The sequence below is a fragment of the Lemur catta genome, chromosome 5 (assembly GCF_020740605.2).
Source record: "Lemur catta isolate mLemCat1 chromosome 5, mLemCat1.pri, whole genome shotgun sequence".
Classification (NCBI taxonomy): domain Eukaryota; kingdom Metazoa; phylum Chordata; class Mammalia; order Primates; family Lemuridae; genus Lemur; species Lemur catta.
In genome coordinates, this window is record NC_059132.1 from 9,868,114 (window position 1) to 9,893,928 (window position 25,815).

Consider the following 25,815-nt stretch of genomic DNA (forward strand, 5'->3'; position numbering starts at 1 on the left):
CAGCCATGACAGTTTACAAATGCCAACTAATTTCACTTCTATTTACTTATTAAAAAAATAATAGGTACAAATAAAAGTTTTGGGCTATAGGAATGACTATTATAGGGTTGTTTTAAAAGTAAAAGTTGGAAACAACAACACAAATGTCCAACCAAAAATATGAAAATCTTAATTCAGTATGTGCCAAATATAATAAAATACTCTGTAGACATTAAAGTGATGTTCTTGAGAAATATTTTGGAAAATGAGGAGAAACATTTTATTAAATAAAAAAGCAATGTATTTAATAAAATGTTTCTACACATTTTTCAAAATATCAAATGTTACTTTCATAGAGCACTCAAACATAATCGTTCACTCATCTGTACCCCTCAGGCATTTTATTTATAGAGCTTATACTTTGCTTTCTCCTGAGAGATCTGCAAACCCCTGTATTCATGAATGTAAATGTATTATATAAATTCCCCCATGAAGTGCAGTAGAGAATAAATTAAAAATTTAAGTGACCCCATAAGACCCTTAATTATTCTATAAACATAGGATTAAAGTAATTTATAGTACTATTAAAATAAATTCAGGCTGGACCACTAGCGAAACAGCTACATCAACTCAACTATTTACTTTCTTACTCATTCACATTGTTAATATAGAGCAGTGTTTTTCATACTGGGAATCACAAACCATTAGTGGGTCATAAAGTCAACTTAGTAGGTCACAATCAGGTTTTTAAACAATGAAATAGAGAAAGGGAAAAGATGAGAAAAATATTAGAGTATATGACAGAGAGTAAAGGCGAGTATTGTGTTATTGAAGTTTTGTTTCATCTGTGGGTGTGCATGTGTTTATTAGATTGTGGGAAAAAAGCAATTCCTTATATAGATCATGGATTTAAAAACTAAAGTTTGAAAGCTACTTATATAAAGCTTGTGGCACATTGCTGTCATATACCCAAACCCATGAAGGGATGTGACATGCTACTTCTTAAATTACCCAACATCTCTATGTTCTTTAAAGAGCCAGCATTTTTTAGACTGTTTCAGGTATTCTTCAGACCCATCACAAGCACTACAGTTGGATTTCTTTTCAAATATAAAGTTTTTATCACTTAATGTGGGTTGTGAACATCAGAGCCATCATGAAACATAGATTCTCAGATGTAAGATTCGTTCAACCACTAAATCAATGATCTGCTTCCTTTCTTACACCAGACCCAAAGCCTGAGAAATTCAATCCATGCTTGTGCAAAATAATAAATTATCCCAGTCTGTAGATCTTCAGTGCTTGGGAATCGCTGCAACCACAAATATTGAATTTGCCAAAGTATCTTGTGGAACTAGTCAAATTACACTCATAATGTAGCCACATGAGCTATCAAATGAACCCATTCAGGGTAAGAGACTGTGTATTGTTTATATTTCTATCCTTAGCCATGATCAGTAATGGCTCATAATGCATGCTTAGTAAGTGTTTATTGAATGAATTCCGCTTGGGAGGGACTCTAACTGGAAAAAAAAAAGATACTTTTTGCACATTTTTAGTTATAGAATTTAGTCACCATAGTCATTTAATAGATTTTTTAAGTTAGCATTACAAATCTCTTGACTGGTAATAACTAAAAACTTATGTAACTGATCTGGAAAAACAAAAATCAGAAGACTTCTTCATATCATCCACCCTATATAATTTCATTGCCATCCATCAAATCCTTCTTTTCCCCAAATCATTCAATCTTGGTAAAATAAGGGAAACTGGCCTCTAAAACATTTCTTTCAGTAAATTGGTATCTTAGCATTATACATAGAAACTTCAGGGAATTAACTACACTCAAAGTGAGAAGGAAAGACAGTCTTTTAACAAGTTAGCTGCCACATTTTAAGGCATGATTATGACTTAGATTTAAAGACACTACAGTCTGGCTATTGCAAACTGGGACTGGAGACACAAACCTGGGCATGAATCCTGCCTAATTCTGCCACATCCAACTGAGTGACCACTAGAATATAACCACATCAAAAGGTATTTGCAAGAAAGAAATCAAACGATCATGTAAATTGTTTAGCATGGCTCACAGTAGATGCTCAATATAGGTAGCTATTATTTGCCGTAACTATTTTTACTGTGTTATAATTGTTTTAAAATTTTAATTGACACATAATAGTTGTTTATGTTTAATGGGTGCAGTGTGACGTTCTTATGCATGTACACAAAGCGCAATAATAAAATCAGGGTAACTGGCATATCCATCACCTCAAAAGTTTATAATTTCTTTGTAGTGAGGACATTCAAAATACTCTCTTCTAGCTATTTTGAAATATTAAACACATTAGTGTTAACTATAGCCACCATATTATGAAACAGGACACCAGAATTTATTCCTCCTAATTGTAACTTTGTACTCATTGACCAATCTCTCCTTGTTTCATCCTCTCCCTGCCCACTCCAGTGTCTCGTAACCACAGTTCTATTCTTTACTTCTATGAGATCAGCTTTTTAGATTGCACATATGAATGAGATCATGAGAAACTTGTCTTAATGGGTCTGGCTTTTTTAACTTAACACAGTCTTCCAGGTTCATGCACACTGCTGCAAATGACAAGATTTCATTCTTTTTAAAGGTTGAATGGTTTTCTATTGTGTATTTCTACCATGTTTTCTTTCTTTCTTTATTCATTGATGGCTCTTAGTTTGATTTCATGTCTTGGCTACTATGAATAATGCTGCAGTAACCATGGGAGTGCAGATACCTCTTCGACATACTGATTTCATTTCCTTTGGATATATACTCAGTAGCAAAATTCCTGGATAACAGGGTAAATCTGTTTTTAATCCTTGGACAAATAACCATACTATAGGCTTTAGACTTCTCTGGTCAATCATCTTGCTACACCTTCTTCTGTGCTAAGAGTTTAACTGTGATCAGTCTTAGTAGACTTACTCCTCAAGCCAGCCTTAGATGACCAAGAGGAAGACCTATGTATAAGCGTTTCTAAGTATTAGCATTTCTAAGGCCTCATTTTACATTTGGTAGCATTTTTATGTTTGGGAAGTATGTCTACCAGAGTACACAAAATATACTCAGAAGAGAAATTCCACTGAATCTGGGACTTCTTTGACAAGAAGAGAGAAAAAAAATTAGCAAAGGTAGCAATAATCATCCTAAAGGAATTGGCATAGTTTCCAAGTATTTAATTTACTGCAAGCAACCATCTTCTTTATTGGAAAAAAAAAATGTGTTAAAGCAGAATTGGAAAATGGAAAAGCAAAGCTGGTTAGCTTCATTTCACCTAAAACAAGGTAAAATGTAAAAAGAGCAAATTGAATCAGTTTTCTAAAAGCTCATTGTAGTTTAAGATCTTCCCCTCCCCTACCTTTTTAATGGGCTGAAGTGTTGTCACTAATTCAGAGGGAGACAAGTATATGTTAATCTATACACTCAGCTCTTAAACAGTAAGTGAGCTTTAGAAGCAATCTCTGTAGTGGTCTAATTGCCTAGGCCTTAGAATGACTTTCTGGAAAGGGAGACAAGAAGTTATTTGCATCATGCCTGCCAGGCACCAAAGGGGAGTTTCTTTGAATATCAGCTCACCTGCAACACAAAACTTCCTAAAAGGAAATTAAATTTGTCTCAAGCATTTTGCTGTCTCCCCTATGTCTTTACTGGGAAATTTTCAAAGTCAAGAATGCAACATATCTCGTTACAAACTCAAATACCTAAAGAAGCCAGGCAGATAAGAGGTTGGGTGTAATGGCAATCATTTGCGATTATTCAGTTTATGCCTGTTATATAATTTGTGTGCACTTTTCTTTCCTCAAAACATACTTAAGATACCATTAAGAGTGAGTATTTGTAGCTTACTAAGTAATCACACTGAGGTAAAAACGAACCTGTCAAGAAAAAGAAAGTTTCCAGTAAGAAAACTCTATCAGGCTGAATTACTGTGAAAAACAGATGCAACAACAGTTTACTTGAAAGTAATTTCATGAATGAACTATTCATGCGAGTGTAGACAGGGTTGAAAAAAAATAGTGATATAAGACAGCCAGGGAGTGGCAATGATGGGAATCCATTTTCATCCCTTCTTTAGAAGAGACAAGGAGAGGAAAAGGTGTCACCAGACCTAGAAGAGCTGGGGCCATGGAGGATCATCTGTCTGGTAGAGGCAGGAGCTGCATATGATGAAAATAGTCACTTCTAGGAACAAAGCAAAGCAGAAGGGCTGGTGAGGGAGGAATAAGTACTCCACACTCTCTCTGCTCTTGCCTTCCATTCACCTGCCAGTGTCTCTCATTGGTCCTACCCAACCAGAGACCAGAGGGCAAAAGACCCAGAGCCACACAGTCCACAGAGCTCAGCCTTCCTGGGGAGAAGAGCAGAGAAGAAGAAGCAGGGGCAAAATATATCTGGCAGAGGCAAACTAAGAATAGCCAGCAAAGCCACTAGCCATTCTTTTTTTTCCCTACAATCTCAGCAGGAATTAGATTTACCCAAAAGATCTTTTTTCCCCAAAAAAATCAACCGAATATTTTGTCAAATAAAGACAACTGAGATGATCACACTGGGTTAGTTAGGTCTACCATTTTGGTAGAGTTGAGCATCAGGTTTATTCAAACAGATAATTGGCTACTTTATTTCAAGGGTTTTACTGTTTATCTTTTCGGCATTCCTGGAGATACTTCTACTCCCTCGTATCTTCAGAAATATTGTAAGGTTTATAATTCAGTCTTCCAGGGATGCATTGGGCTCCATGGCATTTTTTCCTCCAGATGCATATTGCTTTAGAAATAGAACTCGGGTGTTAAAGGGCCCTGGACCATCGTAGGGCATTTCATCAGTCTGGTAAGTGACTCTCCTGCTTCCTATTGCTTGAATGGGCAGCTGGATTCATGAGAACACATTATGCCCTTCCCTGTGGCACAGGTATGCTACTAAAAAAGGAGAGAGAGAGAAAGGGAGAGAGAAAAAGGCTGACATGAAAAATAAAATGTACTTAAGCAAGCAGGACCGCTCATGTACTCTCTAAAAGAAAGATGGTTTCAGTGAACATGATGTCTGGAAGTGTAGTTTAGCCAAATTAAAGTGGAACATAAAAATAGGGAGGAAAGGAATCTAATTTCCATTTAAAGTTGCTATCAGTGGTAGCTGTGCAATATTCTTTGTCTCTCCTTCAGGTGATGGACCCGCAGTGCTGCAAAGCTGTGGTAATTCAAAGGTAGCCGGGGGCAAGAGAAATATAAAACTCACATCTGCCAACATAGATCCGAGTGGAGAGCTGGCCAGAGAAACGCAGCAGGAGAAATAGCAGGATGCAGTTATGAAGAAGTAATCGATTGCAATTAATGGCGCCTGCCTGCGTAATAGGAAATGGGGAGGGAAAGGAGATTTTCTTGTTTGTTTTTTTTCTCTGAGAAGAGTTGTAAGAGGATGGAGCTGAGCAGTGACTGTTCAATCCTTTTTGATTCTTGTGAAGTCAAGAAAACTACTTTTCCATTTATATTCCAGAAGAAAAATTGTGTCCTATTTGTATTCTCTCTAAGAAGAAAATATAGCCTTGTCCCACTATTCCACTATGTAGGCTAATCATAGGTTTTTTTATGAAAACATGTTAGATCTGTCTTTTTTTGCTGACTGTGACAGAGAATTTTGTCCCAGAGGGGTGAAAAAGACACTGGACTCAAAGAATCCCGGTGCTTGTCTTGGTCATTGTGTTTATAAGCTGGGTATCAGGTATCGGACAGGACACAGGGTCCTTCAGCCTGGAAAAATTTTACTCAAGGAGAGAGGCTAAAAGGATCTTCATATAAAACTCCTTTTAGGAAATGAATCATCATCTCCCTAACAGAATACAAAACACTACCCTGGTTTCTCTGCCTTTCACATTGGCTCACACAGAGTTTTATGACTCTTAATTCTATTCCCCTGCTTATCCCCTGACTGACTGCATTCCTCTGACTTCATATTCATTCAGTGGTTTGAATTTAGGATTCTTATAGGTGTGTGATTTGGGCAACTCACATAATCTCTAGGAGATTTAGTTTTAGTGAACTGAGAAATACAGACAATTGCAGTATCATATAAGGCTGATGTGAGAATTAAATATGCTAAGGTAAATGAAGTGATACAAACCATGAAAGAAAAAAAATAATTGGATTTTATCAAAATTAGAAATTTCGCTCTTTGAAAGATATTGAGAAAATGAAAAATCAAGACAGAATGATAAAATTAATTGAAATATAATACATTCTGACATACAGCTGTATTCAGAATATACAAAGTGCTCTTACAATTCGATAATAATAAAACAATTTAAGAAAAATTGGCAAAAGATTTGAACAAATACCTCACAAAAGAAAATTCGCGGGTTGCCAACAATCACCTGAAAAGATGACCAGCATCATTAGTCATTAGGGGGTTGCATGTTAAAAACACATGAGATACCACTTTACACCCACTAGAATGTCTATGATCAAAAAGACAAAAAATAAAAAGTGTTGATGAGAATGTGACACAACAGAAACTTTTATATACTGTTTGTGGGAATATAAAATTATACAACTACTTTGGAAAAAATGTATCAGTTTCTTAAGAAGCTAAATATTAATATTAACTTAATATCAGCCTCAGCCATTCCATTTCTAGGCATTTATACCAAGAGAAATGAAAACACATAAGGACACATACATGAATGTGCATTGAAGCTTTTTTCAGAATAGCCAAGTAGTACAAACAACCCAAATGCCCATTAATGGGTACCTTATAGATAGACAAAATAGGGTATGTCCATAAAATAAATGGAATACGATTCATCTGTAAAAAGGAACAATCTTCTGATACACATTACAAAATAGGTGAACTCAAAATACAAAAGAGCACATAGTATATTATTCCACTTCCGTAAAATTCTAAAAATCGCAAACTAACGTACAGTGAGAAAAAGCAGATTGATGGTTGTCTGAGAGGAGAAGTGGAGGATGGCAGGGACTGCAAAGGGGTGTGAGGGTCCTTCTGGGGATGACGGAGACAGTCTGTTTTGATCAAGGTGGTGGTTTCCCAGGTACGTACATCTGTCAAACTCATTGCGTTGTACACTAAAGATGTACACAGTTCACTGTCAGTGAATCATACCTCAGTGAAGTTGACTTAAAATTATAAAACAAGTGAAATGCTGAGATCCCAGCTCAAATTTTGAAATTATCAGTTGAATATTAGTTTTGTTATTGTCTTTGCTGTAGTAATTATTATTCTCACCGCACCACTGGCATCTGACTCTGCCCCATCTACGCGTGTAGCTCGTCTCAGTTGAGCTCCATGAGTAAGATGCCATCAGGCCAAAGGCAGCCCTTTCTGAATCACTTCATAAGACTCCCTCCCCTTCCTGAGACGGTAAGTGGAAGAATCAAATAAAATATTATACGTGGAGGGAAAGTATCAATATTAGGTTTTGTAGTTTTATTATTACTTGTTTACTCAGTGATGGCCCCTGAGAAAGCCAGGACTGTTCGTGATGAAGGGAAAATAAGCAGACCAAAACCCCCCAAATGTCACGCATTGCTCTGCCTTTCTAACAGTTCCATCTACCAGCTGCACCTTGGCATCGGCAGATCAGATGGACATTGAGTGCACTTGGATTAAAAGTTTGGGTCTACCACTCACCAGTCATGTGATCTTTAACAAGATACTTAACATTTTTTAGATTCAGTGTGTCATCTATAAAATGAGCAGAACAGTAATTCCTGATACGGTGGTTATGGAATCTATATATAGGTATATACTACGCAGCACCTAGGATCTAGCAAACCACTCACAGCAGACAGCAGTTGTTCTTACACTCTGTCTGATGGTCAGGTCTGATATGTGTTTGTCTAGCCACAATGAGGAGCCAACCCTTGAGCTATAGACCCATGTATAGTGAGTGGCACATCCTTGAGATCTTCTCTTTGCATCTGTAATTTTTCACTCTGTGCTTGAAACACTGTATGCTAAATGTGAGAATGGAGCAGGCTCAGACTTTGCGGTTACCATTCACCCTTCTCGCTGCAGGTAATTTCCTCTGTCCGTGTGCTGTTAATGATGTGATCATCAGTGCTGGTGGCCAATCACGTGACCTAATCATGGCACCGAATCACACTCAATTCATCTCTCTCAACAGCTCCAGATGGCATCTGAACACTCATTGGTAATAAACAGGGAGAGATCTTAAAAAAATAAAAAAAAATTTTCTCTAATCAACTCGGATAATTACCTCAAAAATAATAACAATTCTGAATCCTCTGAATAACCCATAGGAAAAACCCTAAGATCATGAAGAAAAGAGATGCTAATTAGCTATTTTCACTTTACCTAAAAAGAACAGGACCAAAGGCATTCAGTCAGGAAACTGAAATCACATCTTTAAAAGCAAGTTTGATGAAGGAAAAACTGAGGCAAGCATTCAAGGGCTTGATGCAAAGAAGCAAAGACTCCGGCAAATGTTAATGTAGAAAATGGACCAAGCCAAATGATGCAAAATCACCCTAAATTTTGGAAAATATGCAGAGAGGGTATTTGCTTCTTGTATGAAGACCTCAAAGTATCAACTGTGGAATGCCATAGGATACAGGTAAGAATTCTATAAAGTCAAAGGCTATAGGGAGGCTGTTACGTTGTTTTTAATAAGCAGTTAACTCACCCTTCATACTGCCTAATCTGCAGAAATGACAACATTTCATTAGGAGCGTTCGGTCTTTCAATTAGTGATGACAACAAAAATGTTCCTGTTGCTCCAGGAGAGCTAAAATGAACCATTACGAATCCCTCTACAGGCAGAGCCCTGGGTCTTGATGGATATCCTGTGGAGTTTTAGATGCACCTACCAGAAAATGCTCTTGTGTTACATGTAGACGCGTTTAATGAAGCAAAGGATAATGGATTCCTTTTAGGCACAGAAAACCTGCTAAGAAAATGAAATTGGGCTGAAAAGTTGGGATTTATTAGGCTTTTGTCCTTCCCAAGTCAGAACTATATCATCCTTATGAAAATGTTAGCAATGTGACTGAGAAAAGTGAGACAAAGTAATTATCTTATTATTTAATAACCTCTCTCTATTTAGAGAAAATTCTCCCGTGAAGTCTGTAGAACTCTTCATATGAATTTAGCACAGCATCTGTAATCTTGGGACTGCAAAAGTACAACAGCTGAATTATGAGGCCTTACTTTTTCTGTAAAATGAAATGATGGTTTTACTGTGTTTTATTATCACAAATCCTAAAACTACTTTTAAAAAAAAGTAATTGTATAGGGAAATATGTCATTTTTGCCTCTCTGTAGTTTATCCCCTTTTATTCTGGTAATAAAACCTGTACTTTTCATGATACCCTGACTACCCTCGTTCTTAGTCCACAGGATTCCAAAGGTGGAGTGTGGGGATTACACAAATTCTACCATCACGTGCCCTATGCCCTGCCAATAAGAACACTGCATCCTTGGACCACAGAATAACCACTACATGGCAAGAACCTGCTAAAACTGAAGCTAACCCAGAACAAAGCAGACCTGAGAGGGAGGGAGAGAGGCTCTGGTGTTAGAACTTGAGTCCCTGGGCTCAAGTAGATTAGAGCTGTCAGAGCATCCCCGGACTCTCTCATTGCAGAAACCAATAAATATCCTTTCTTTTTCTTCCCCCATCCCCCAGTCCTTAAGCCAGTTTGAGGTGATTTCTGTCAACTGAAACTGAGAGAGTCCTGGCTAATGGAAGAATGCAATTCTCGTACTATAAAGTTGTATATGACTGACATCTAGTAAAGTGCATTCAGTTTTCTTTACTTGGAAACTTCCGTGAAAACATATCCTGGTGTTTGGATCAGCATCACCGCTTATCAGAAGAAGAGAAAAAGGAGGGTGATGTTAATGAGCTAGTGATGATTGAGAACTAGAGATTTCAAGGAACTCGATCATTTTATAGCCTGAGAAGGGCTGTAGGAAATACATTAGACCCAGAAGGAAGATAACTTGGAAAATTTTTATTGCTACTAAAATCCTGCTTAATTTCCATAGGCACAGCTGGGGGAAAAAAAAAAAAACTTCACTGGTGAGAATAAAAACTGCAGCACAGAGAAAAAAATAAAAAGATGATATTTATGTTTTCTTTAATGGTACCTTCAAGTTCCCCCTCCTCCCCCCGCCCCCCGGCCCTGCCTGCAGTACTTACAGGAAGGCAGTAATTTACTGGGATCTAAAAATGTGTAGTATCTTTGATTAAGGGTCATGCAAACATTAAAATGTTTCTCTAAAAATCTGCCTGAGACAAAGAAATAAGGATGACCGTCTCTTCTCAGTACCTTTCAAGTATACTCAAGTTATAAGTTTATTAATGATTCCGGTGATTCAAGTTTTCCCTTGAGCACATGTGGGAAATATACAGTAAGATGGCGAAAGCTAAGAAGTATTATTTTTGGCATCCATCATTGCTTTATGGGTTGTCAACAAAAAGTTCCTGAAGCAAAAGTACAAACGACAGCACACTCCCACTTTCACTATTAGACAGAATGGAAAGCAATGATGCTTTCTAGCTTACCTTGATCTGGCCCCTGCGTAACTCTCCATATCCACCAGCCCAGGCTCTCACGCACTGAACTCCAGCCTTACTGAGTTGCACACAGCTCCTCAAAGGGAACTTGCTGTCTCTGAGCTGCAGATTTCCCCATTTTTCCTGAGTAAACCCTTCCTACGACCCCTACACCCCTATCAGACACACTCCTTCTTCACCTAAGCCCTATGTTTTTTTCCTTTTGGGAAACCTTTGTTGACTCTCCTAAATTAAACCAAGGGTCACTCATTAGAGCTCTAGAAATTTCCTGAATTCTGACCCCTCGTGCCCCAGTGGTACTCATCACAATGCCTTGTAACTGTTCATTTATTGTCTTGCATCCACTGCTAAACTATAAATTCCCTGAAGGTAAATATGTCTGTCTCACCACTATTGTACCCTCCATCCATAGAACACAGTAGATGCTCAGTTAATGTAGCCGAGATATTCACTGTAGTCTGGATGCTTAACTCACCTCCAAGGTCCTTCAATATGGTAGAATAATCCTTGGCCTCACATCAAACGTGATTCAATCCCTGATTCAGCCACTAATGAACCTGGAGACTTTACTCAACCTTTTTGAACTTACTTCACCTTTAAATGGAACATATATTCTCACATCACAGTACCACAAGGAAGATTAAATGAAATACCACATCTAAAACTTCAGGCATTATTGAACTTCAACAAATGCCTGTCCTTTTTCCCTTCTGGGATCTTCTTTGTTCCCCCATCCTTTAATGAGCTCCTGCCTCTTCTCTGCCTTCCTGCCTCCTCCATGATGGCTTTCCCAGGCCACCATTCTTAAACCATTACCTGAGTGTCTGCAACAACCGATGTGGACCCCACACTTTGGCATTTCACTCATAGAGGGCAGCAGTTCTTCAAAGTCCTCGGGTGGACTACTGCCAACTGGTGAGAATGTTTTCACTGTTCTAAGCAAAATGTGCAAAAAAGGAAAAAAAAAAAAAAAAAAAAAAAAGGAGGATGGGGGTGAACTTTTCAAAAAGTTTTTTTTGCATTTAAAACTAATTATTCTTGAAAGAAATGAATAGGTTATTCTTGATTATGAGTTTAGGTCCTCCCTACATTCTAGTGTTAAATCTCTTTTCATTCATTAAATGATAGTGGATTACATATTTTAATATTTTCACTTGCAACATTAAAAGGTGATATAGTCCAATGTAAAAATCTGATATTTTTATTTTTGTTACCTAGAATTTAAAATCTGAGCAACACTCACAAATTCCCCTGATGTGAGACATGAAATGGAAGAATTAGGGTTATTTACTTGTCAGAAACAAAAACCCAAGTTCCAAAGGAGACTAGTGTTAACTAGTCTCCAAAGACAACACAAAGAACAGTATCACCCACTGCTTGTGTCCCTGTGTAGTTATCACCCACCCCTTAGTACTAGGCTTATTCTGTGACTCTCTTGTAATAGAATTCAACAAAATAAATGCTGTTAGACTTCTGAGGCACAGTTCAAAGATTTTTGCAGCTTCTACCTTGGACTTTTGGTGTATTTGCTCTGAGGGAAGTCAGCTACCATGTAAGAAGTTGAACCAGTCTGTGAATTGACGTGCTATGAGGAAGTCCAACTCATCATGTGTGGGGCTACATGAAGAACAAGGTATGGCCAGTTGTGGCTTTTCCAGCCAGCCTTCCCAAGGCACAAGACATGTGAGTGGAGAAACTATCATATATTAATATATATTAGTGTGTGTGTGTACTATATGTCTCTCAAAATGTGAAGTGGCAGCCTTCAAAGGGATTTATACATCTGAGTAAATCCTAGAACGTGAGCTCTTGAAAAAAATTGTATTTTGTCATGTGAGATAATTTGAACTTAATTTGCATCTAACACTTATGGAAAAAGAATTGCCCTTGTTCAGCTTTTGGAGGAATCCACCTGTGTTTTCTTTGTCTGACTGTTCAAAGTGCAATCACATTTTCACCACAGGATGCTTTTCAAGCCAACAGCAGATGTGGAGTAATACAGCAGAGGAGGGCGTGAAGCAGTTCATCATCATTTGTTTTTCTAATTATTTGGAGCAGAGCACTTTCATTATGTTCAATGGACACTCCTCGACCATACTGGGAGGGCCGCCATGAGCACAGTGGGCTGGGTCATGAACCCAGGAAACCGTTGCCTTTTGTCCGGAGAAGAGAAAGCTATAAATTAGGAAATTCCCTCCGATCAGATACAATCAGTATGGATGGTCTCAGTGTGGATGGGCTCTCCTAGTTTGAAAGAGGCTGCTGTGTGGAACTTTTAAGGGACAAAGAAGATATACCACACACAAATTTACCCTTTTCTTTTCCAGATATCTTATACCTTCCAGATTAAGTATACCTATTAATATTAATATATCCACATTATCCCATTTTACATATTTTGCAAAGAAGGGAATATTCAAACAACTTATTAATATCTGATTTAAATGCAACAGATATTTATAAGGTCTTTGCTAAGTGCCAGGTATTGGGGTACAATGTCGGGATACCCATGTAACAGGTACAATGACAGAAAAATATTCTCTCTTTTTCAGAACAAAACAGATGAGTTGCTGACTCCATGGAGCTTATATTCCATTGGGAAAAAAAGGTAACAAACAAGTGAGTAATTTTAGATAGTGATAAATGCTATAAGGGAAATACAAATGGACGAGATTATGGATGAGATTAATGAAGTAGGTGGTGTCTAGAGAAGTCAAGGGCCACCTCTCTGATGTGGTGATGATTTAACTCAGATCCAAAGGAACACAAGGAGTGATTCAGAGGGAACATGGTGCAGGCAGGTGACATTGTGAGGACAACAACTCTGGGTAGAGGGTAAAGCTCGACCTACAAACTCCCAGAAAGCTCATGTATCTGGAGCCAGGCAGGAGCTAACCATGCATGGACTTGATAAAGTATGTGAATTTTATTCCATTTGCAACAAAAGGCCATTAGAGTGTTTCAAGTGGGGCGAGTGTTGTGGTGTGATTAATACATTAAAAAATCCCCGGCTGCTATGTGGACTTTCAGTCAGAGGGGATGGATTAGAAGCAGCGAGAAGACTACTTCAGAAATCTAGGGGAGATTTGATGTGGGCTTGGACTAAGATGATGACAGTGACAGAAAAAAAAATGAAAGATACATTTTGAAGGTACAACAAAGGGTTTTACGAATGGATTAAAAACTGGAGAAAAGGATAGAAAGTAGGATAGTGACAGTATGGGCAAAAAGAGAGGACACAAAAATAGTAATGCTATTTATTGGGATGAGGAAGATATGAAAGAGGACAATATTTACGGGAAAAAATGCAAAAGTTCTGTGTAAGTATAATACAAATAGGAGACACCAGGTAGAGAGGGAAGGTAAGAAGGAAGATGGGTACATCGGCCTTGGATTTGGACTTCAGAATGTAAAAATGTAGAGAGGGCCTCAAAAGCAGCATGGAAATGTCTTCAGAACTAGCTCTGCTGCCGTAACCTTCCAGAGCATCTATAGGACAGCTCTCCTTTGACATGATGTAGTTGCATCAGAATCCCCTTCAGAGCACCACAAACATTCTCATAGCTGAGTCCCATGTGATAGCTCCACGATCGGGTCCAGGAATACATACTCTTAACAACTGCTCCGGTCAAGCCAGTACCTCCCATGTCTGAAAACCTCTGCTCTGAGCTATTTTTATCAGGAACTTTTACTTCTTGACCCACTTTTCCTTCAAGTTGAAGGTACTTCCTGGAACTTTTTAGAATACAGCAATTCCCCTGTGTCTTGACTCAGTTTCGTACTTTTCAGAGACGAGGTGGCTGGGATACTACCACCATCCACATGAACAGAAGTGGGTGGAGGAGACAGGGAATTAATTCACGAGTGTTGTTTTTTGTTACAATCCCCTCAAACAAGCCAAAGGCTGAAGCACAAGGGAATAGAAAAATTGTGATTCACTGCCTCAGGTTACAGCTTTGAACCAGAGACCCTCAGAGGCAGAGAGGACCTTGGATGTAGCGTGAGGGTTGAACCCGCAGGATCTGGCACCGGCTGTCACAGTTCACCTCCCGCTTTCAGCATTTAACTGTGTGGCCTTGGGCAAGTTCCTTCACATCTCTGAACCTCAGTTTGCACCTCTATAAATGGGGGAAATAATACCTAGCTCATGGGGTTTTAGCAAAACAATAGAAAAAAGATGGGTCCAAAACTACCCATCATCATAAAGGTGTATAATTTTTGAACCAGAGAAGACCATAAATACCATCTAATACACTCACATTGTAGATAAGGAAACTACACTCCCAGCTAGTTTGGCGGCGCTGAGAATCAGAGCCCATTTAAAATGATTCCACCTTTAAATGATTCCACAAACTATAGTTTGTTATATAAAAAATTCAATTTCACTCGGTGTCCATTTCTTTGTATAAACTGTAGTTCAGTTAGAAAGACCATTTGCTGACATTCATTTATAAATTTTAAAAAGCAAAATGCCTTGCTGCATGCATGTCTAATGCATTTGCTGCTCAGCAATGCTTTCAGAGGATGGCCTGGCTCATTGCACTGAGGGCTTTCTGCATGTGAAACATCTGCCCACTGTGTGGTCTGGGCCAAGTTCTCTTTCCAGTCAGTTGTCCGGAAGCATTTCAGGCTAGGCAGGGTAAACAGACAGATAAGCATATGGTGATCAATTCAGAAAACCAATGTTGGTTTCCACTGTGTTAGGACCATCAACCAAACAGCTTTGATGCCCATTTGCTTTGTGAAATCACAGGCAAACTCAAGAACAGCAAGTATCCTGAAACTGTGTAAATAACACCCAGGCTCTGCTAACAAAAAGAAAAGCAGCTGACGACTTGGCTCCTTTATTTCTGCTGTAAGTGTTCCGGACTAGTTTTGTGCTTTGGTTATCTTAAGGCTTTTTTCTTTCCTTTCTCTCATTTCCAAGCCTTGATCAGGCTTGCTTATGAATCTTGGAGAACTCTCATTTTGGGGACAGAATCTATAAGAATGGAAATTGGTTTCTAAGCAGCCTCCGAACGCTAGTCATGTAATAAATGTCACCGGTGTGGCTGCTCTCGTCTGACGGACTGCTAGTGCCTTGTATCTGACAGCTAATGAGCTCCACTAATCAAGCTGAGGAGCAAATGCTATTTCCCACCCTCCCCTCCTACCTGAGGAGGTGAGGAGTTCTCACCCTTGCCCTGGCAGATTGACAGCACTGAATAGGAGCAGAATAAGGAGGAAACCTGGAAGGTTAATTAAGGTAGTACCCAAAAGTTGTTTTTAAATCAACTTAATTAACCTGTGATCCCTTAAAATTAGAATATGTTACAACTGAAATGAAGGCATGAGTTTTATTCTTTTTTTTTTTTTTTAACCTCATCTAAGAAAACAGACACTGAGCAAGTCTCCAGGTAAAAACGGACCGTGGAGTGTAAATTACCACCTGGATTTTTCACATCAATCTTTATTCCCTGTGTATCTCAGAATGGAGAGTTTCCATTCTTGGAGGAAGAAGCCACAGCATTTAACATCTGATGCTGTTGTCAATCATCCAAGTTCCTGGTGGCATGCTTCCGCAACAAATGGATGTGCTATTCACCCCTCATTAGGATTAGAGAACACTAATAATGTAACGAAAGCAATAATAGCATGGTTAATAGAGTGGGTCAGGCTGCCACAGTCCAAAATCAGCCTCTATAACTTCCTAGCAGCTTGACCTTCAGCAAATTATTCAATCTCTCTGTATCTTTCCTTTTTCCTCTTCTATCAAATAGTGTTAACAACAGCAGGTACCACATGGGATTGTGAGGAGAATTAAAAGACATAATGCTTGCGAGTTACTAGGCAAAAAATCTAGAACATAGTAAGCCCTCAATAAATGCCAATTATGTGGCAGTTTTTTTAATTTTATTTTTTTGTTTTTTAACATGGGATCTATGATACCTGGAAATAGAGTTTCACTGATGGGAGTCAGGGGATTGCTTCAATTCCCTGAAAGTATATGCTAATTTTTGTGGAACATGTGCATTCTTTCTGGGGGAGAAAGTAAAGTTTTCAAGAGCTTCTTCAAAGATATCTGGGACCCCAATATGGTAATGAAATATTCCTTTAAGGCATCCATCTCATCTAACCAGTTTGAGCACTGAGGCCAATACAATGAAGCCATAGTTGGCTGGTTCTTGTATGTTAAATGCCCCTGCCTGCCATTCTGCCTCATTCCTTTGAGCAGTCTTCTCTCTGGCCCAAGGTAACACAAATGGCAAGAAATTTGGAACTCTGAGAATCACCACGTCACTAGGTAGCAGAGTGTTGAAAGGCGGCTTCCCATTACAAGGTCTTACTTGAAGTGGAAAGGGAAAGAGGCCCCAAACTTAAAAAAGGGTCTTTGTACTCAGATCTTTGATACTTTCTTTTGCCCCTCGAATTAGTACAGTTGTGTCAGGTCAGCGATATTGTCTATAGTGGTTTTACTGAAACCAGCTCAAATAGTATTTGACATTTGACTGAATGAATTGAATATCAGTGTGTACATAAAGTAAGTCCTGCCTTTTTTACTCACCCTGACCGAAATTGCTGTATCCATGAATAGGACTCTGTCAAAAAAGATTTCTACTATAGTTACTTCCTATGTCTCCCTTCTGGAATGCTTTTAACACAAGCATTTTTCACAAAGCTTTTTACACAAGTGTGACCCCTCACTTGCTCACACAGGCACTTATTCATTCAGTATACCTTAGTAGATGAACCACTTTGGTCTAGGTGCTATAATCCCATTGCGGTTTACCTTGGTGAAGTCTTAGGTGGGCTGGGTGTTCAAGCTGAAGCCTCCTAACATATGCCAGATCACATACAATATGAATGATGTCAGCTGTTTGGAATGGGAAATGTAAATCCGAGAACAACAGGAAAATCATCCTCTCCAAAGTTACTCAAGCACATGTGTTGGCGTATTTCTTTCATTTTAATTGTGGCATCAAAGATCCCCCTAAATATCAAAATTAATTCGGTCTTATTTATTATATAAACGAGGCAGAGAAAGAGCTGAATTCTACTCTGATTCTGCAACCTTCCTCACTGGCTCCTACAAGCAGAGAAATGGTTTCTCTACTAAACAATATCATGAGAAAAAAACAACTTTCATTCCTAGTATCCTTACAAACCAGGAGAATAACTGCTCTTCATTTGCTCCGTCAGAGCATCGACAGATGGAGATTTGAATTATAGCTTCCTGGAAATATCAGTTCTGAACTCTCCTGCCTCAAGTATAGGTACCATTGTTGGCAATGGGTACCAAGAATTTTTTAAAAGTTTAGCTCAGTAATCTTGTTGCAGAAATTTTTCCTAGGGAAATAATCAGACCAAATGCATTAGCAAGGATAGTTCTTTATTGCTATATAGAAGAGTCAAAATTTGGCAACAAAGTTAATTGTTTTGTTTTGTTTTGTTTTTTAAGACAGAGTCTTGCTCTGTTGCCCTGGCTAGGGTGCAGTGGCATCATAATAACTCACTGCAGCCTCAAACTCCTGGGCTCAAGCAATCCTGCTACTTCAGCTTCCTGATAGCTGAGACTACAGGACCATGCCTGGCTGATTTTTTTGTATGCTTAGCGAACACAAGGTCTCTATCTTGCTCAGGCTGGTCTCGAACTCCTGATCTCAAGCGATCCTCCTGCCTTGGCCTCTCCGAGAGCTAGGATTACAGTCATGATCCACTGCCCCTGACCCCAACAAAACTAACTATCTTGTAAATGGAGAAATGCATACCCTATTTTTATCATATTCACAAAATGGAATGACATTCGACTCTTAAAAGTCATGGATTCAGTACTTTTTGTGGGATCTTATTCTGTAAAAAAGCAATTATCAAAACTAGATATTCATATTTTGTAATGATATGGACTAGTAATGATATGGACTATCACTAAATTTCTAACATTTAGAAAGGGCCTAAAACAAAGTTGATTCTGTCTTTCTTCCTTTATTCTTTCCTTTCTTCCATCCTTCCTTCTATAATAATTATACAATAATAAATAAATTAATGAGGGCCCTTGCTGGGCCTGTGATACACCTCAGTGATTCCAGAGTTGTGTTAGGGCACCAAGACCCCACCCCTCAGTCTCCACTACTGCTGTTGGGCTGGTAGAACCTCCCTGAGGCCCAACGCCTCACCTGTGACCCCCCAGCCCTGAGCAGCCATTACTCCTGGACCTGATTCATCCAAATGTTCACAATCTCTGCCTAAATACACTCACACAGCTGCCACTGTCACTTCCACTGGGTGACCTCAGGCAGAGCAATCCCCCACCACAGAAGAGGGTGGCATCCAGACTCCAACTTGAACTTCCAACAACGAGCTCACAAACAACTCTCTACCCCACATGAAGATCATCCAGCACTGGCTTGAACTAGGGCAATTACAGGGAAATGGGTCAAAACAGAACAGCTGTTCTATGTGTGCTCACTGAACCCGGCCCTACCGAATAGATCAGCATGCCAGAGTAGGACACAAAATCTCCATCTAGGGGCTTCCGTTTGCCCTTACTAAACAGGAGAATTCTCAGCCAAGTGGAAGAGGTGCCCTATAATTCTATTAACCCAGAATTGATAAAAGGAGTCAGATGAGAAGGAACCAGCAAAAAAAACTCCGGCAACACAAAAAAAAACAAAATAGTTCAACATCCCCCAGGAAATTATAATGGAGCTAGAGTAGTGACCTCCATCCAAAATAAAGTTGCTGAAATGACAAAAATGGAATTCAGAATATGAACGGCAAATAAGATGAGTGGAAATAAAAAGAAAGTTGAAAACCAACAAAAAAGCCAAAAAATATTTCAGGAAATCGATGAAAAAGCCACTAAAGAGCTAGACAATGTAAGAAAGTATATAATAGAGCTTAAAGAAATGAAAGAGTCATTTAGGGAATTTCAAACCACAGAAGAAAGCTTCAATAACAGACTAAACCAATAAGAAGAAAGAATCTTGGAGCTTGATGACAAGGCTCTCTGTCTAACGCAGTCATTCAAAGAGGCAGAGAAGAGAATAAAAAAGTCTGAGTAATCACTGAGAGAGATATGGGACTATGTGAATTGAACCAACATATGAATTATGGGTATCCCTAAAGGAGAACAAGGAGCTAAAAGCATGGAAAACCCATTGGAGGGAATTATTGAGGAAAACTTCCCCGGTATCTTTAAAGATTCAGACATCCAGATACAAGATGCTTATTGAACACTGGGAAGATCCATAGCAAATAGGACATCTTCAAGACACATAGTAATCAACCTGGCCAAAGTCAAAATGAAGGAGAAAATTCTGCAAGCAATAAGACAAAACAACAACTTAACTACAAGGGAAAATCCATCAGGCTAATTGTAGACGTCTCAGCAAAAGCATTACAAGTCAGAAGGGTTTGGGATCCCATCTTCAATCTTCTCAAACAAAACAGCTGTCAGCCTAGAATTTTGTACGCTGCAAAACTACGTTTCACAATTGATGGAGAAATTAAGTATTTTCCAGACAAGCAAACACTGAGGAGATCTGTCATGACCAGACCTGCCCTGCAGGACATACTCAGAACTGCATTGTACATGATCCAGCACAATAGACAGCCACCAGTATAATACCTTAAAAAAATAAATAAAACTCACAACTCTCATAAAACAATAGCACAAGAGACAAAACCAAGCAATAAGGTACTACTCAACATGATGACAGATCAGCATTCCACACAGCAATTGTAAAACTCAACATTAATGGTCTAAATGCTCCACTCCAAAGACACAGGCTGGCTGAATGGATGAAAAAACGCAACCCAAGTATCTGCTATCTCCAGGAAACACATCTAAAACACAGGGATACACACAGACTCAACATGAAAGAGTAGAAAAAAATATTCCATGCAAATGGAAACCAAAAGAGGGCAGATGTAGCCATTCTCATATCAAATAAGATTGACTTTAAATCAACAATGGTAAAAAAGACAAAGATGGTCATTTATATAATGGTAAAGAGAAATTAAGTAAGAAGATATAACAATTCCAAATACATGTACACCTGACACATGAGCTCCCAGATACATAAAGCAAATTATATCAGAGTTATCAAAGAAACAAAAGGGAAGATATTTAACAAAATGTTAACAAGTGGGGGATCGCAAGTGGTTTTATACATTTATTCTATATATTTCTGCTATTTCTAGATTTTCAATGATTATGTATTACCTCCATTATAAACTAAATTTGAAACATTTTTTAAAAAATTTGTCAACTACTTTTGATCATTAAAAATTATCAACCATTCCTCTTTGTGGTTTAGGCAATTGCTGCGATCTTGAGTTTTTTTGATAAGAGCATTACTTTGGAAAGTGAGGTATTTAAAATGGTTTTTGATCTTTGGTAGTGAGTGTGAACAGGAGCTGATAGGGCCTCAGCCTCACCCTGATTATGTCCTAAGTGAGATCACATGCTGGTGGGACAGCTTGAAACAGGTCCATGCAGGTTTGCCTAACTTGTCCTCTTAAAGGAAATCTGCACTGCATGGAATAATATAAGGTCAGAATTTTCTTTTCTAAAGTAAATAGTTATACATTTTTTTTACTGTCTCCATCTTTGCCTCTGTGTTTTTTTTTAATGTAGTAAAACTATACATTATATTATTTTACTAATATTAACTTATATTTAGACACAACCTGTTTCAAAATATCAGCACCATCTCATCCATGTCTTGTCTCTGTTAGTAATGATTACTAATATTTACTTGCCTTTTTTAAAAAAATGATTTGTTTTCTTCTCTTAATCTCCATGATAATCATTGTGACATGAGAACATAAAGCAGTAGTTGAATTCTTCTCAGTTACAGCACTTTATCAAACACCAACTGTGCACAGCAAACTGGATATACTATGACTCTGTCTTGATTTGCGTTTTACATAGAAATTGTCTACTCAAATGTATCACTGATTTAAATTCTACAGTAACAGCATGGCAACATGGAAAAGAATTAGACAAGGAAGAAAAATAAATGATTTAAATTCTACAGTAACAGCATGGCAACATGGAAAAGAGTAGCCTGGAAAAAAAATAAATAAATAAAATCCTGTTTGCAGCAAAAAAAGAAAACCCCCCAAACAAAAAACAAATACATGAAAGTTATAAGCTGAAGGAAATACCGTATCTGAAGCTGAGAAATACTGGTAGGGAAATTTCAAATTGGTTGCACAGCTGAAGAGATGACTCTTCACCAAGAAAAAAACAGTAGAAGACAGAAGCCAGGGAAGTGGGAGTGTGAGAGTGTGCGTGTATATGTTTGTGTGTGCGCGCGTGTGTGTGTTTAGGCTTGGTTTGGAGGGAGGGGCTGTGCGATGCTGAAGGCCTTAGAAACAGTGTAAGTAGACATGAGGTATTGAATTTCAGTCTTCCATGAAGTAAGAGAAGTTCTAATGAATACAAACAGAGTTTAAATCAAACTGTGAATAATAAGATTGGAAAAAAGCTATATTCCGATATAAAGTATTATTTTTCATAATACATTATTTAAAATGCACAGGTAATTAAATAAATTATATATGAGAGGTATACTTTTATAATTTACACACATAGTAGCCTATATATTCACAGCTATGTAAAGATTATATAACAGAACACCATGGAGTAGCACTGTAGTTAGAAATGTTATCTTTCTTCTCCCTTCAGCATCTAGTATTAGAAACACTCATCTCTCCTGTTACTACATGATTCTGGCAAGTTTCTTAAGCACTACAAGCTTCCAGTCTGTAAGTGGTGATAATTATCATATTTATTTGATAAATAGGTATGAAAATTAAATGAGATAATGCAAGTGAAATGATTAGCAGAGCCTAGAACATAGTAGATTCTAAATATTTATTGAACAAACAAAAGTGAACAAATGAACAAAAGGATAAACAAAAAGAAAAGGAGGAACACTATTCAAATGCTTGGAAATCATTTCCTCCACATGTTCAGTCTTAGAGAGACAGTATTAATGGAAGGCCCACAGATAACTCGTGTAAGAATTCTTTCTTGTAAGTTTCATCCGCTCCTCAGTGTGTTTTTTTACCTCTGGCTTAAGTGCTAATGGGAGTCCCAGAATCCCATTTCTGTACTTTTTCCTTTGACTGGCACTTTCTAACCATGGAATTGGCATAACGTATGTTAACGATATTTCAGAGGGATATTTAATAATAATTGTAAAGTCTTTTGAGATTTTTGGATAAAACTGTCTCTCTACCCATAAGTTATTTTAATGAAAATATTGTTTTAGCAGATTGGTACTTTTGAAGATTTTTTTTCCCTTTGTGATATGAATACTTCAAAAAAAGAATTTTAAGTAGAAAACACAGAACTTATAAAAAGAAAATCAGTTTCTTTCTCAATCTGTTGTTCCACCTTGATGACAATCATCCGTATTAGAAATGCATTTAGGTTCAAAAATGAATAAAACAGTAACAGTACATGGCAGAAAAATGCCTCAGACGTAAGTAACTTAACTTACATTCTTTTTTTTTTTTTTTTTTTTTTTGGTGCTTAGGTCTACTGAAATGGCTAAAATCATGTCATTTTGTAAACAAGCCATTTAAAGAAACAGATAATAAAATGGTAGTTAAAGCACTTACTGAGTGCTTTATATGCTAGGAACCACAAAAAATAATTTATATATATTACCTCAGTTAAACATTAGGACATCCCTCCTAGGTAACATTATTTTCATTTTATGAGTATAAAAACTAAATTTTAGAAGTGTATTAAATAACAAGACTAACATTACATAGTCGAACTAGGGGTTAAAACCAAACTATATAATGCCAGAGCCCATACTCGTAGCCACTACACTGCACTGATTTCATTATATTTAGTAGAATATACTAACTTTACAGTCTAGTAGTACTTTATACCCAAAATATAGAATATCGGCCTGGAAAAGTATTCTGAAGACCACTACATTTATTTCTATCTTTCAATCTTTGTTCAAAGTATCTTTCTTCCTTTTTTCCCTTCCCCTTCCTTCTATAAACACAGCACCTAGTATGTACCAGGCACTGTGCCAAACTCCGTGTCACAGAGATGAATAAGACATGGTCTCTGCTCTCCAATGAATACACGCACTGACTGGAGAAAAAAATCAGTAAATACATTACTATATAAACTGTGTAAACTGCAATGCTAGAGGAAAGTACAGATGTTATCTCCAGAGCTCTGGTTCTCAAAGTGTTGTCTTGAACTAGATGCACTGGCATCACCTGGGAACTTGTTCTAAATGCAGATTACCGAGCCCCACCCAAGGACTCTAAGGCTGCGACCCAACCAACCATCAGTGTTTTCACAGTTCCTCCAGGAGATTCTGATGCGCTAAAGTTCAAACATCACTTGTGTGAAGCAGAGACATCAGTGCAGAATTTCTGGAAGATCTGACATTTGAGTTGAGACTTAAAGGATGAAGAGAAACCATCTGAAGAAAGAGCAGTGTTCCAAGCAAAGGAAGCAATATTGCCACCCCCAGGGATGTGACAGAGCAAAACACAGCAGGGAACTGTAAGTCATTCAGATGGCCAGAGTTTAATCCTGGGGAAAGATGCAGCTGGTCAGATGTAGTAGAGCAGATCGAGGAAATCTTGTAAGTTATCTTGATGAGATTACATTTTATCTTGAAAGGAATGGAGCACCACTGTAAGATTAGAACAAGAAGAATGGGCAGGGCAAGAGGAGAGGCAGGAAGATGGAGTAAGAGATTATGACACAAACGAAAATGAAAAACAGAGATTCTAAAATTAAAAATAAAATAATGCAGTGGTGGAAAAGATAAAAAGGCATGTTTTAGGGGTATTTTGATAAAGTTATGTTAACTGGTGGGAGGTGGGGGACTAAAAGAGTGAGGTTTCAAGATAAGCCCTGGGTCCTAATTTGAGCATCGCCTCATATACCATTCTATGTACCTCTTGGCTTTTGTCCCAGGGTTTCCCTGTTGATTCTGAAATGTGAGAAGCCATGTGACACCCACCCATGCAGAACCTGGAAGTGAAGAGGTGTTAGTGCTCCATGGGGGCAAATCTGTAACCACTAATGAAAGGAAATCAGTGGCTATTTTATTCCTTGTTTTTTCTCCCTAAGGGATGGTCCTGAGAAATAAACTTCTTGGGTGGCCAGTTTATCACATCCTTGTATTGACTCACTCTCTTCTTCTACTTTAGTCCTTGATCCTCACCCCTGACCAGTGGGGGTTACACCCCGTAACAAAATAGTACCAATAACCCTTTGCCTCAGTCTGCCTTTTGGGGAACTCCAAGTAATTCACCAGTGTTACAGTGAGCAATTTGTGATCATTCTACAATGTGCAAAGTATTGTGCTAGGTGTTAACCAAAAATAATAATAATAATGAGGTTTATAATTTGGCAAAGGAGGCCTGTATTTCTCATAAAGGTTCCAGCCTGCAGTGGCCCTTCTGGCTGGCTGGGAAAGAGGGTTCCCAGCCACAAGCCAGGAACACGTGCTTCAAAGCACAGACAATGGAAACAGGAATTTATAGTGAGCAGGATGACCAAATATATGTATTTAACAAGCTATAGGAGGAGTCATGAATATTTATGAAAAGAGAAAACATGCACACGTGCAGTTGTGCTTTATACCTCTCATCCCATTATGGCTGGGAACTCAGTTTTAAGATTTCTCTGGGGTCTTCTTGGTTGAGTGAGATCCATTCAGTCAGTGGGGGGCTTAGGATTTTATTTTTAGTTCACAGTGCTAAGAATAAAGCAATAAACCAAACATAGCCACTGCTATTGCAGGCTTAGAATTGCCATGTATGACAAGCAAACTGACAAATGCAGTGTGATAAGTACTCTGATAGGGAAATTTGAGTGCTATGGAAACACAGGAAGAGAAGCTGCCTTAGGAAAAAAGTAAGAAGACAAGTTGAATCGGAAGCATGGATAAAACATTCAAATGAAGTCTCATAGGCTAATGAGATTTGGGCTAGAGAACTGCGTTGGGCTTTGTCAGTTTATAGACAGTCCTTGCAGTCATCAAAATGGATGAGAGGGGAAGAAATTATAAGAGACAGTCCTGGTTGGGTAAGATGGGAGGCATTGCAAGAGTAAGCTGAGTAAGCTATGGTGGACTCTAAGCAGGAGCTTGAATAGTTAAGTTTTCTCTCTTCTCTGGCATTTTTTCATTCATTGGCTATTAATAATATATTTCAGTCTGTAGGTAGAGGGACTGTAGAAGATTGGACAAACTCTATCTTATTCTCAATTTGT